This window comes from Castanea sativa, chromosome 10 (genome assembly GCF_040712315.1).
Source record: "Castanea sativa cultivar Marrone di Chiusa Pesio chromosome 10, ASM4071231v1".
Lineage (NCBI taxonomy): Eukaryota > Viridiplantae > Streptophyta > Magnoliopsida > Fagales > Fagaceae > Castanea > Castanea sativa.
This window is the reverse complement of record NC_134022.1, coordinates 9,407,070-9,417,689: the sequence shown is the minus strand read 5'-3', so window position 1 is coordinate 9,417,689 and position 10,620 is coordinate 9,407,070.

Here is a 10,620-nt window from a genome sequence, read left to right as displayed (position 1 = left end):
TTAAATCTGTTTAAAGCTACAGGGGAATAAAAAATTTTGATTTCTCAATGACATAAAAAAGTAACCTATTTTTCTTACTTTCTTATATTCCTAAATCCTTATGTAACTTGCTATGAATGATACAAATAAAGCCGTGTCAATGATGAGTGAATAAAAATCCTATTTTTACTTTTGAGGTAGGTCTTCCACTTTATGTTTCATTAACTATCACATATCTCCTTTTATTTATTTTTTTTTAGTAAAATAACCAAATGATAATTTTTTTTAAGTCAAACATATAGCATATTGTAATTGATTAATAAAAAATAAAAATTACAGGTGAGATAATTTTTTTTTTTGGACTAAAATGTAAATTGCACTCTCTAAGTTTCTTTAAAATTTAGGGTAAAATATTATTTTGGTCTCTAAACTTTGTCAAAAGTTTGTTTTTATCCTTAAAATTTAAAATGTTCTTCTTTCATCCCTAAATTTTGTAAAGAATTTTTTCAATAGTTTATACTTTAGAGACAAAAATAGGGATAAAAAAGGTCATTTTTTCAATAATTTAGGCATGAAAAACAAATTTTTGATAAAATTTAATGGTATAAATAAAATATTTTTAATAGTTTATAGATAAAAAATAAAATTTTTAATAATATAAAAACGAATAATAAATTTTTTAAAATTTAAAGATGAAAACTAAACTTTTAGTAAATTTTAGACTCCCAATTTTACTTTCATTGAAGTATTTTATCCAATATCGTAATCAACCTTAAATAAATGATGTTGTTTCATTCAAAATTTACCATTTAAAAAAAGTTGGCAAAAGGGTTTATCAAAAAAAAATTTGGTTGCCTAACCTTCAAAACAAGGACAAGGCAAGAAACGTCATATGACGTAAACCTCGAGAACACAAACACAATGCACGTAGACACTTATTAAAGACAATCGTACGGTTCAAACTCCAAACCAAAGCATATAACTTATCCAAACTTTTGACTTTGAAACCTTGACCCTTGACTTTCTCAAACGAACATTAAAACATGCCCAAGTTTTTTGAGTTTTGACGTTTCACAAAATTTTTCAAAGGGAGTAAGAATGACTCTTCTACATTAATAATGGTAGCATAATAATATTAGTCTCTCACATGCTTATGTGTTTCCTAAGCAAACATTTTAATTTCAACGAGTATTACTAGTCAGACAGAGTGTTCACATTATGGGAATCAATATTTTATTTTATTTTATGTAGCTGGTAAAGTCATTAATGAAGAAAATAATTATCGGTAATCTTTCGCCACATCGTGGTGAGAATGGTCGACGAGCCACGTTTAATTTAGTTGTTTACAAATGTTTCTATATTGAAATGAAATGGGAAAGCGAACAAAATCTCAATATACTAGTTTACAATATCCATTGCTAGTGGTCCATTTTGCTACGGAACTAGTATTAAATTTTAGAAAAAAATGTGCTGTTCCCACCGTTGGGAAGGGACTCGAAAGTCGAAACAATGGAACTGGACTGATAACTCATTTACATTAGGATATGAGTATATAAGTTTTTTTTTTTGCTAACCATGAGTATATAAGTTTTAATTATTCATGTTTGTCTCTCTTTTATAATATATACTTGGCCAAAAAAACAAATGGAGTATAAAGATATTTGATATTGAATTGATTTCCTATTTAACAATCTTTTACTTTCTACCTCCACTAATCTTGCCACCATATCATGCTGGTGTACGGTTGCAAAGACCAAATGAGCCGATTTTTACCTTGTTCAAGTTTTGGCTTATTAGGCCAACGTCATTTCCCACTTATTATTATTATTATTATTATTTTAGAGTTTCACAACCTATAGCATTCACTTTTGATGATAGGTTATCATCAAACAAAAACATCAAACGGTTTTTGGTGCAAGTGAGGATTGAACCCTAAATTTATTATTCAAACATCAGAGATTTTACTAATTAAACTAATTAAAACCCACATTTTCCCAACTATCAACCTAAGAATAGATATATTAAACCCATCTCAGCAAAAAATAAAAAAATAAAAAAAAAATAAAACCCACTATTATTGGGAGAATACATGTCAAATTGGGAGAAAAAAGAAAAAAAGAAAAAGAAAAAAGAAAAAAGAAGAAGACCTACTAATGGTAGAAGTTTGAGGCCAATAAAAACATAACATTTGATCTTCTAAAACCCATTAAAAGCTAAAATATAGTTATTACCGCACATCTTTAACATGATGGTCAATTCATAAGTTAGGGATGTTCAAGTCAACTAGAGACTAGAGCTATAAATAAATCAAGCCATTCATGAATAGCTCAAGCTGACTCGAGAAAAAACTTGTTCATATTTGTTTATTTCTAAATAAGTTAAGTTTAAGCCTTATTTCTAAGCATGTTTGATAAACAAACAGACCTCAAACAAAAAATATTATTCATAAACAAGCTTGTGAATATTGAAGCTCGATATTAAACCAGCCAATCTTAAGCTCGTTTAAAGCCTGACAAGAGCTTGCATATTATACCCAAAAAATCACTGTAATCCCCTTGCCGTACGCATCCCCTGCCCCATGTCATATCCATTCCCATTCCCCTATGCTTAGCCCACCCCACCACACCCCACGTCATTTTCCCCTTAAGCTCATTTTTATCTTTCTAGATTTTACACTTTCCATTTTAATTCAAATTTCATTTTACTACCTCTGTCCATCTCTTTCTACCATGAGAACTTCACGGAGGCTTCCTCAAGAAGTTTTGGTTCTTCTTGCTCAACCAGTTTTTGGTGTAAGTAAGGATTGAATTCAAGATTTTTTATTCAATCATTAAAAATTTTACTAATTAAACTAACTAGAATCCATATTTTCTCAACTATAAATATTCAATACATAAGAATAGACATATTAAACCCACCTCAGAAAAAAAAAAAAACTTATTAAACCCGCTATTATTGAGAGAATACATGTCAAATTAGGAGATAAAAGAAAAAAAGAAAAAATGAAGACCTACTAATGGTAGAAGTTTGTGTATAAAAAAAATGGTAGAAGTATGAGGGCGAAAAAAAACATTAACATCTGATCTTCCAAAATCCATTAAAAGCTAAAATAGAGTTATCACCGTACATTTTTGGCGTGATGATCACTTCACAGTTAGGGATGTTCAAGTCAATTAGAGACTAGAGTTATAAATAAACCAAATCATTCATGAACAGCTCAAACTTGACTCGAAAAAAAACTTATTCATATTTGTTTATTTCTAAACAAGTCAAGCCTAAGCCTTATTTTTAAGCATATTTGATAAACGAACAGAGCTCAAGCAAAAAATATTATCCTAAACAACCTCATGAATATTGAAGCTCGATATTAAACAAGCCAATCTTAAGCTCATTTAAAGCTTGCATATTATACCCAAAAATATCACTACAATCCCCTTGCCGTATGCTGCCCCTGCCCCATGTCATATCCATTCCCATTCCCCTATGCTTAGTCCACCACACCACACCCCACGTCATTTCCCCCTAAACTCTTGCTTTTGTCTTTCTAGTTTTCACACTTTCCATTTTAATTCAAATTTCATTTTACTACCTTTATCCATCTCTTTCTAGCTTGAGAACTTCACGGAGGCTTCCTCAAGAAGTTTTGGCTCCTCACCCAGCCACTTTATCTCTCTTCCTTGTTCAAACATAACTGAGTTCTCTTTTTATCTCTCCTTCTTCCTCACCTACAAGCCTTTCATTTCATTTAAAGGCTGTTACATAAGGTAAAATTTATGTGTGTGTGTTCTGTTAATGATTTATTGATTTATGGGTTTTAATATCTTGAAATTTCTCTTTTTTGTCTATAACTTCTTGGAAACCTAGAGGGTAGTGGTGAAGGTCATTTTCTTTTGAAAATGGAACACGCTATTGAGAAGATCTACTGGTAATTGGTAAATGGTTGTATAGTGGTAGTATTGCTATGTTTTCTTGAAGTTTCATTTTTTGATGGGAAAAAATGTCACAGATGGAAGAAGAATTATTTTGTAATTAGTGCATTATCCCTTTTTTTTCATTAAGTTGATTTAAAAAAAAAGTTAAAACTTTGATAAGGAACTTAGTTTTGGATCTTGAGCTCAAAAGCTTATATTAAGCTTCAAGTTTTGAGCTCGAATTCGAGCTTGAGCTGGGCTTTACTAATGAATCAAGCTGATCCAAGCTAAGCTAAAGCTTTTAGTCTTTTTAGTGAGAACGAGATTGAAAACTAATTTTAGGCTTCATTCAAGCTCAAGCCGAGCTTAAATAGGCACTACTCGGTAAAGCTCAATGCGTTTATAACCCTGCTAGAAACCTGCCACACCCAAGCACATCCAACCAACCTGCCGCCTAAACTGACTACTTCGGTAGTTGGTGATGGGTCCTAACCCTCAGAATCCAACACCAGCAGGTTGGTTAGTGAGTTTGCTTCTCCAAAATTGATTTGAAAATTAAGTTGTTTTGTTCCCAAAGCCCAAAGAAAGGACAATGGCCCAAAGAGCCCTAATCAATGAATTTGTAGAGAGACGGTTTGAAACTGAACTTTCAATGAGTTAGGATGTATATTGATCACAGTAAGTTAATTACTATTGTAAAGTATGAAATAAATAGTTTGAGCAAAGAAAATTTTCCTCAGCAAAGTTCGAAGAAGGTTGTTCTTATATGTTTCTTTTAAACTTAACTACAATTACAGTTCTTGTGAATACAATGATTATTCTACAAATTTTCTGATGATCCCCTTGTAATGAGATTTTCCTTCTTTATATTTCCCTTCCTTACTTCATCTCAGCCCTCCACGTGTAGATTAGATTGCTGGTTTTGATACTTGTCCCATCAGCACATTTCTTAAGTCTCTGTGGGTAGCTATAAGGCTGGAGGTTACTGTTCAAGTATCACCTCCACATTAATGCAGCTAGGGGGTTAACTGCAGAGCATTCAATGAGGTGGCAACAGTTTTCTTCTCAGATATTTCCTAATTCTCTTTTGTCCTATTCTCACCTGATGTTTATCCTGGCCAAAATGATCCTCTATTGCCTTGTTCTTGACGGAAAGTCGAACATATGACCTCTACTCTGCCTAGTCGAGGAGGTAATCCTCGTCGGGCAACATTTACAATTCCTCATGACCAAACTCCTTCCAGGGGCCATCATTTTGTAGGCCTCCATCATTATTGCCTGTCCTCGGACTACTTAAGATCCTCAAACACGGCCCACGGCCCAATGCCCACATCCCTACATTACTAAATTTATTTTCTTTGATAGATTTACTTGTGACTTAATAATAATTCTCATTTGCATGGCAATTTACTAAATTAATTAAAAGTAATTTTTTTTAATTTAATAAAAATGATTTATACTTGAAGGATAATTACCAAGTTTATTTTTATGCTTATTTATGTTGAATTAGTTTCTATTAACTTTATAATATCATGAAAGTTTTTTTGAAAGTTTTTTTTTTCAAATTTTTATAGATATTTTTAGTCATTCTTGCTAATATTTACAAATTTAATACAATTTTTTTAATTAATTATTAAACTAATTATGACATCATCACATTTTAACCTCGATCGGACCTTAGTCCAACCTTTTTAACATTAAAAAAAAAAATCATGTAAATTGAAAAAAGTCTACAAGGGCGAAAAATTCATAGTTGGTCAGATTGATAGAGATAGAATTTCTAAGTCCCTCCTTGTTACAACTTGCCGAAGCAATGCAATATTAGGAGGACAGTGGCAATACCAATACCAGTAGCAGCTTACTAATTGGTAGCTAGAAGAAATTGATAGTGTGTAATAGATCTAGCAAAATTCTGTAGTATCTCAAACACTCTAAGACCATATAATCTAATATACATCTATCTAGCAACCTAATAATCTGGCATGAATAACCACTAAATCATTACTCTTTCACAATTTTTTCATTGGTACATTAAGTGTAATAATCCAATTGTCCACACCAGGTGGAAAAAACTTATAAACAACATTTTGAAGTAAAAATACTATTTATTAGTATTGGTTATATACAATCGAATAACAACAATGTTGATTCAATTTCTCCATTACAAAAGAAAATATAGAAAAAGAAATGTAAGTTAACATTTCATATAAATAGGCCTATCTGCATTTCCTTAAAAATACAAAAACATCCAATGTCTTCAACATACAAAAAAACATTCCTATTAGCTTTCACTCATCCAATCATTAGTCCAAACTTGATAAATCTTCCAAATTGAATACTTGTCATAAACCTACCAAGTCAAACTCATCTCTTACAGCATAGTAGTTGACCCAAAATTAAGAGTTTGGCTTACTTCTAATACTTTTTTTACTAGATATATCTTTTTGTTTAAATATACAATGACAAGTGGTAGTAGGTTTAATCGCTACCTTTTATTTAGTTAGTATGTGATGTGACAGTCTTTCATTAAAACAAAAAGGGATTCTTTTTTAAAAAGTACTAGAGGTAAGCTGAATCCTATAACTATTAAAAAACACTCACATGACAATAAATCTCTATTGCTTCTATCCTTCCATATGTAGACACCCCATTTTACAACTTGCATTTAACCAATATTAAAGGGAAAACAATAATGTTGCACCAAGGGCATGATCGTAATTTCAACAAGTAAATCTTCATATTTGTGATGCAAAACAAATCTTGATACTCTAACGATCATAATGGTATGTCATGAACTTTGATTAGACCACTTGATCAAAAGTTATCATGCAAACAATTTTCAATGATCATGGCTCACCTACATAATGGGCCTGGTCACGTCCTATTTTAATCACTTAATTTTGATTGGTTCTCACAAGAATTAATTTAAAATTAATTAAGTGTGATTTTTTATTGGATTTCATTTTACTTCATTTTCTTTTAAGAAATAATAAAAAATGTTTTCCTTTATGGCATCTTATTTGCTTTTTTTTTTTTTAAATGGAGAGAGAAAAAGATGAGCCATGTAAAAATTCAAAAAGAAAAAGAAAAAGAAAAATGCTCAAAAAAAATTATTATTCTTTGCAGCAACTTGAATTGCATTTTTGGCCAGAATAAAGTTGAAATTTGATTTTCTCTATTTTTGGAAAGGTTGCAGATAATTGAATTTTCTTTAAAAAAAAAAATCCAAATCAATTGGAATTTTGAGCAGAAAGTTAGAGCCAAAATACGAAACATGTGCAAAAGATAACACAAATTCAACATCATTTTCAATTTTCTTTCAAAATTTCAAATGGGGATCAACATCAAATCTGTTCAAGCTTATCTAATAGGCTTATTCCTTTCCTTACCTTCAAAAGAAAGCTTTTGAAAAATAATTTGGATAGAGAAATAGATACATTCTATGAAAAATTTCAAAAAACAGAAAAATGTCCAAAAAACGTTACTATTTTCAGTAGCAATTTGAATTGCATTTTTGGCCTAAAAAACGTTGAAATTTGGTTTTTTCTATATTTGGAAAAGTTGTAGAGAATTGAATTTCCTTTAAGAAAACATCAATCCCGAATCAATTGGAATTTTGAGCAGAAAGGTAGAGCCAAAATACGAAATAGGTACAGAAGATAATACAAGTACAACATCATCTTCAACTTCCTTTCATAATTCGAATGAGGATCAACACCAAATTCGTTCCAGCTTATCTAAACAGGTTTATTTCCTCTCTTAGCTTTAGAAGAAAGCTAATGCCTTAGCTTTAAAACTAAGCCATCCATTCCCCTATAAATACTGAAGACTTCTTCCATTTTCTGCACCTTGAATTCCCTCTAGAGACCTAGTGAGAAAGCAGAAAAGAAAAGTTGTTGTACAACCATTGGTCTTACTTTGGTTGTAGTTTAGTACTTCCTTGTTTTCTTCCTAACTCTTTAAGTGATCACTTCCGCCTTTAATTTATGCTCTATGTTGATGAACATTTTTAGGCTAATGCGCAACTTTCTCTTGAATGCTTAGATGAAAATGTCTAGGTAAGTTGTTTTACTTTTTTTAAATGCTTAAACGAACATTTCTAAGTTTTTTGATTTTCTCTAGATGAACATGTCTAAGGGATTTTTCTTTACTTTTTTTCATAATTGCTTGGATGATCAAATATGCTTAAATGTTTCGTCGTTCTCTTTGCAATTGTGTGGATGACAAATAACATGACAATTCTCTGTTTTCCTTCACATGCTTGGATGAACACTTCTAAATTATTATTTTCTTTTCATAACATGCTTTGATGAACATGTCTAGGTAGTTGTTTCTCTCTTTTTTGCATGCTTAGACGAACATGTCTAGGTAGTTGTTTCTCTCTTTTTTGCATGCTTAGACGAACATGTCTAATTAACATTATGGTTTTTGCTTAAATTCTTGGATGAATATGTCTGGGTGATTTTCTTTGTTTTTCTCATGATTGCTTGGATGATTGGTAGGCTTAAAAATAAATTTTATTTTGCAATTATGTTGATGACAAATAACACGACGATTTGGTTTTCCTTCACATGCTTAGATGAACATGTCTAGGCTAGGAATTCTTTATTTACATTAATTTTTTGGATGAACATGTCATTATTTTCATGCTTTCTTTTCATTTACATTGTTATCTAACAAATTTCACTTTTTGTTTTTCTTTACGTTAAATTCCCCAACACATATTTATTTACAATTCTTGCAAATTAACATGTTTATATGATATATTGTTTGTATTTGTTTGACATGACATGACATGACATGATATTGACCACTTTAACCTAGGGGACCGGTTTTATCGGACAAAATGGGTGCTTAATCCCTTCCCATTTCGTAAATTAGCCTCCAAACCAAGATCAAGGGTTCTAGATTAGGCTCTTGTATATACAATTTTACATTTTTTTAGAATGTAACTGGGAAACAAAACAATGTAATTTACTTTCTTAGATTGTATCTAAGACTAAAAAGCATTGTAAATTTTTGTTATAAAATTGATGTAAATTGTCATATATAATAATACAACAGAAGCATTTTTTTCTATAGAGAAGGTTTTCTTATTTTTCCATTTAAATTAAATAAGTGGTGACTCAATGTTAAACCCTCGATCTAGGGGGGAGTACATTTTACAGGGAATTCAACATTTTGAGCATCACAATCCCACCCATTCGCGTGAGTTTGGCCCAAGTTGAGAAAAAATTGGTGGGCCAGGGTCGCGGTCGCTCACAGTAGCGACTCTGCTGGGGATGTTGAAGGCTAGACTCTAGTTTAGGTTATGGTGGCCAACCATGTCATTTGTTTGTTTATTGCTTTTAATAATATGTCATATTTGCTTGCCATAACATCATTTGCATGATTGGAATTGTAATATGAATTGTGTATGCTGTCTGGAAACCACGACAATTGTAGCCATGGATCGCGGTCCTCTTGGATTCATGTACCCAGTGGTGAACCTACCACCCTTTCGCCTCAAACTCACTTGATCTTTCTTGCATTTCGTAAATGACAAACTCTATCATTTGGACTAACGTAGCGTTCGTACGTCACAAGTTGGGAGGTACAACGTCATAGCTTTTGGGGAACCTATTAGCCTACCTTTTACCTTCATATAAGAAGCCATAGAACTAATCTTTAGGTCAATCCCATAAAATACATTGCATCTCATGAATGTGTTTGGCCGTTGTTTGATCCATGATGTGCCTTAGTCCCAATGCTTAGGTCCATCATAATTGTTTTAGATTTCTTTTAAAAAAGAAAAAAAAATCTAACTTATGCATTTTGGTTGAGACTAAAGAATCTCAATCAAAGTTCAAGCCCACCAAGTTCAAAGTATAACTAAAAGCTCAAGATCATCAAGCTTAAAGACATCAAACTTAAACCCACAAATCTTCAAGTTCAAGGCCCAAGCAAACATCAAAACCGAGGCTTCCAATTTAGAAATGGCCAATAAGAACAACAACTAAGAAGATCAACACATGAATGATCATAGGGAACAACCGCCTCTCACCACTCAAGATTTACTCAAGACTTTGGTAGCGGGTCAAGCCAAACTCCAAAAGGACATCCAAGCATTGATCCCACAGATGGGGAACAAGAACTCTCATGAATCCTCTAGGACCCGAAATGATAAAGGACCCAGAAATTCTAAAGAAAGTCGTGGCTTGGTGTTGACTGAAAATAAGAAGAAGATGGTTGAACGAATGGACCAAATGGAAAAGCTCCTAATAAGATCTAGAAGGGTTGAAGAAGCTATGGATCTGCATTCACTTTCACTCTTTCCTTAAGCAAGGGCCCCACCAAAGTTAAAGATGCCAACATTAGACAAGTTTGATGGCACGGGCTGCCCTAAAGCCCGTCTAAAAATATATATAAAAGCATTGCAACCCTTGGGAGCTGATGAAGAGTTACTAGCCCAAATGTTTCAAAATACACTCACCGAAGTTGCCCTACGTCGGTTCTTGAATTCGGAGGATTCTCGAACTCAGACTTGGGAAGATATGTGCCATGAATTTTACAAGCAATACAAGCACAATACTAAGGTGGACATCACTTAACGAGACCTTGAGACAACCAAGCAAGATTCCAGTGAATCTTTTTATGCATTCATCACAAGGTGGAGGACAAAAGTAGCCCAGATGATTGTTAGGCCCAATGAGGAAGAACAATTGAACATGATTGTGAAGAATCTCCTCCC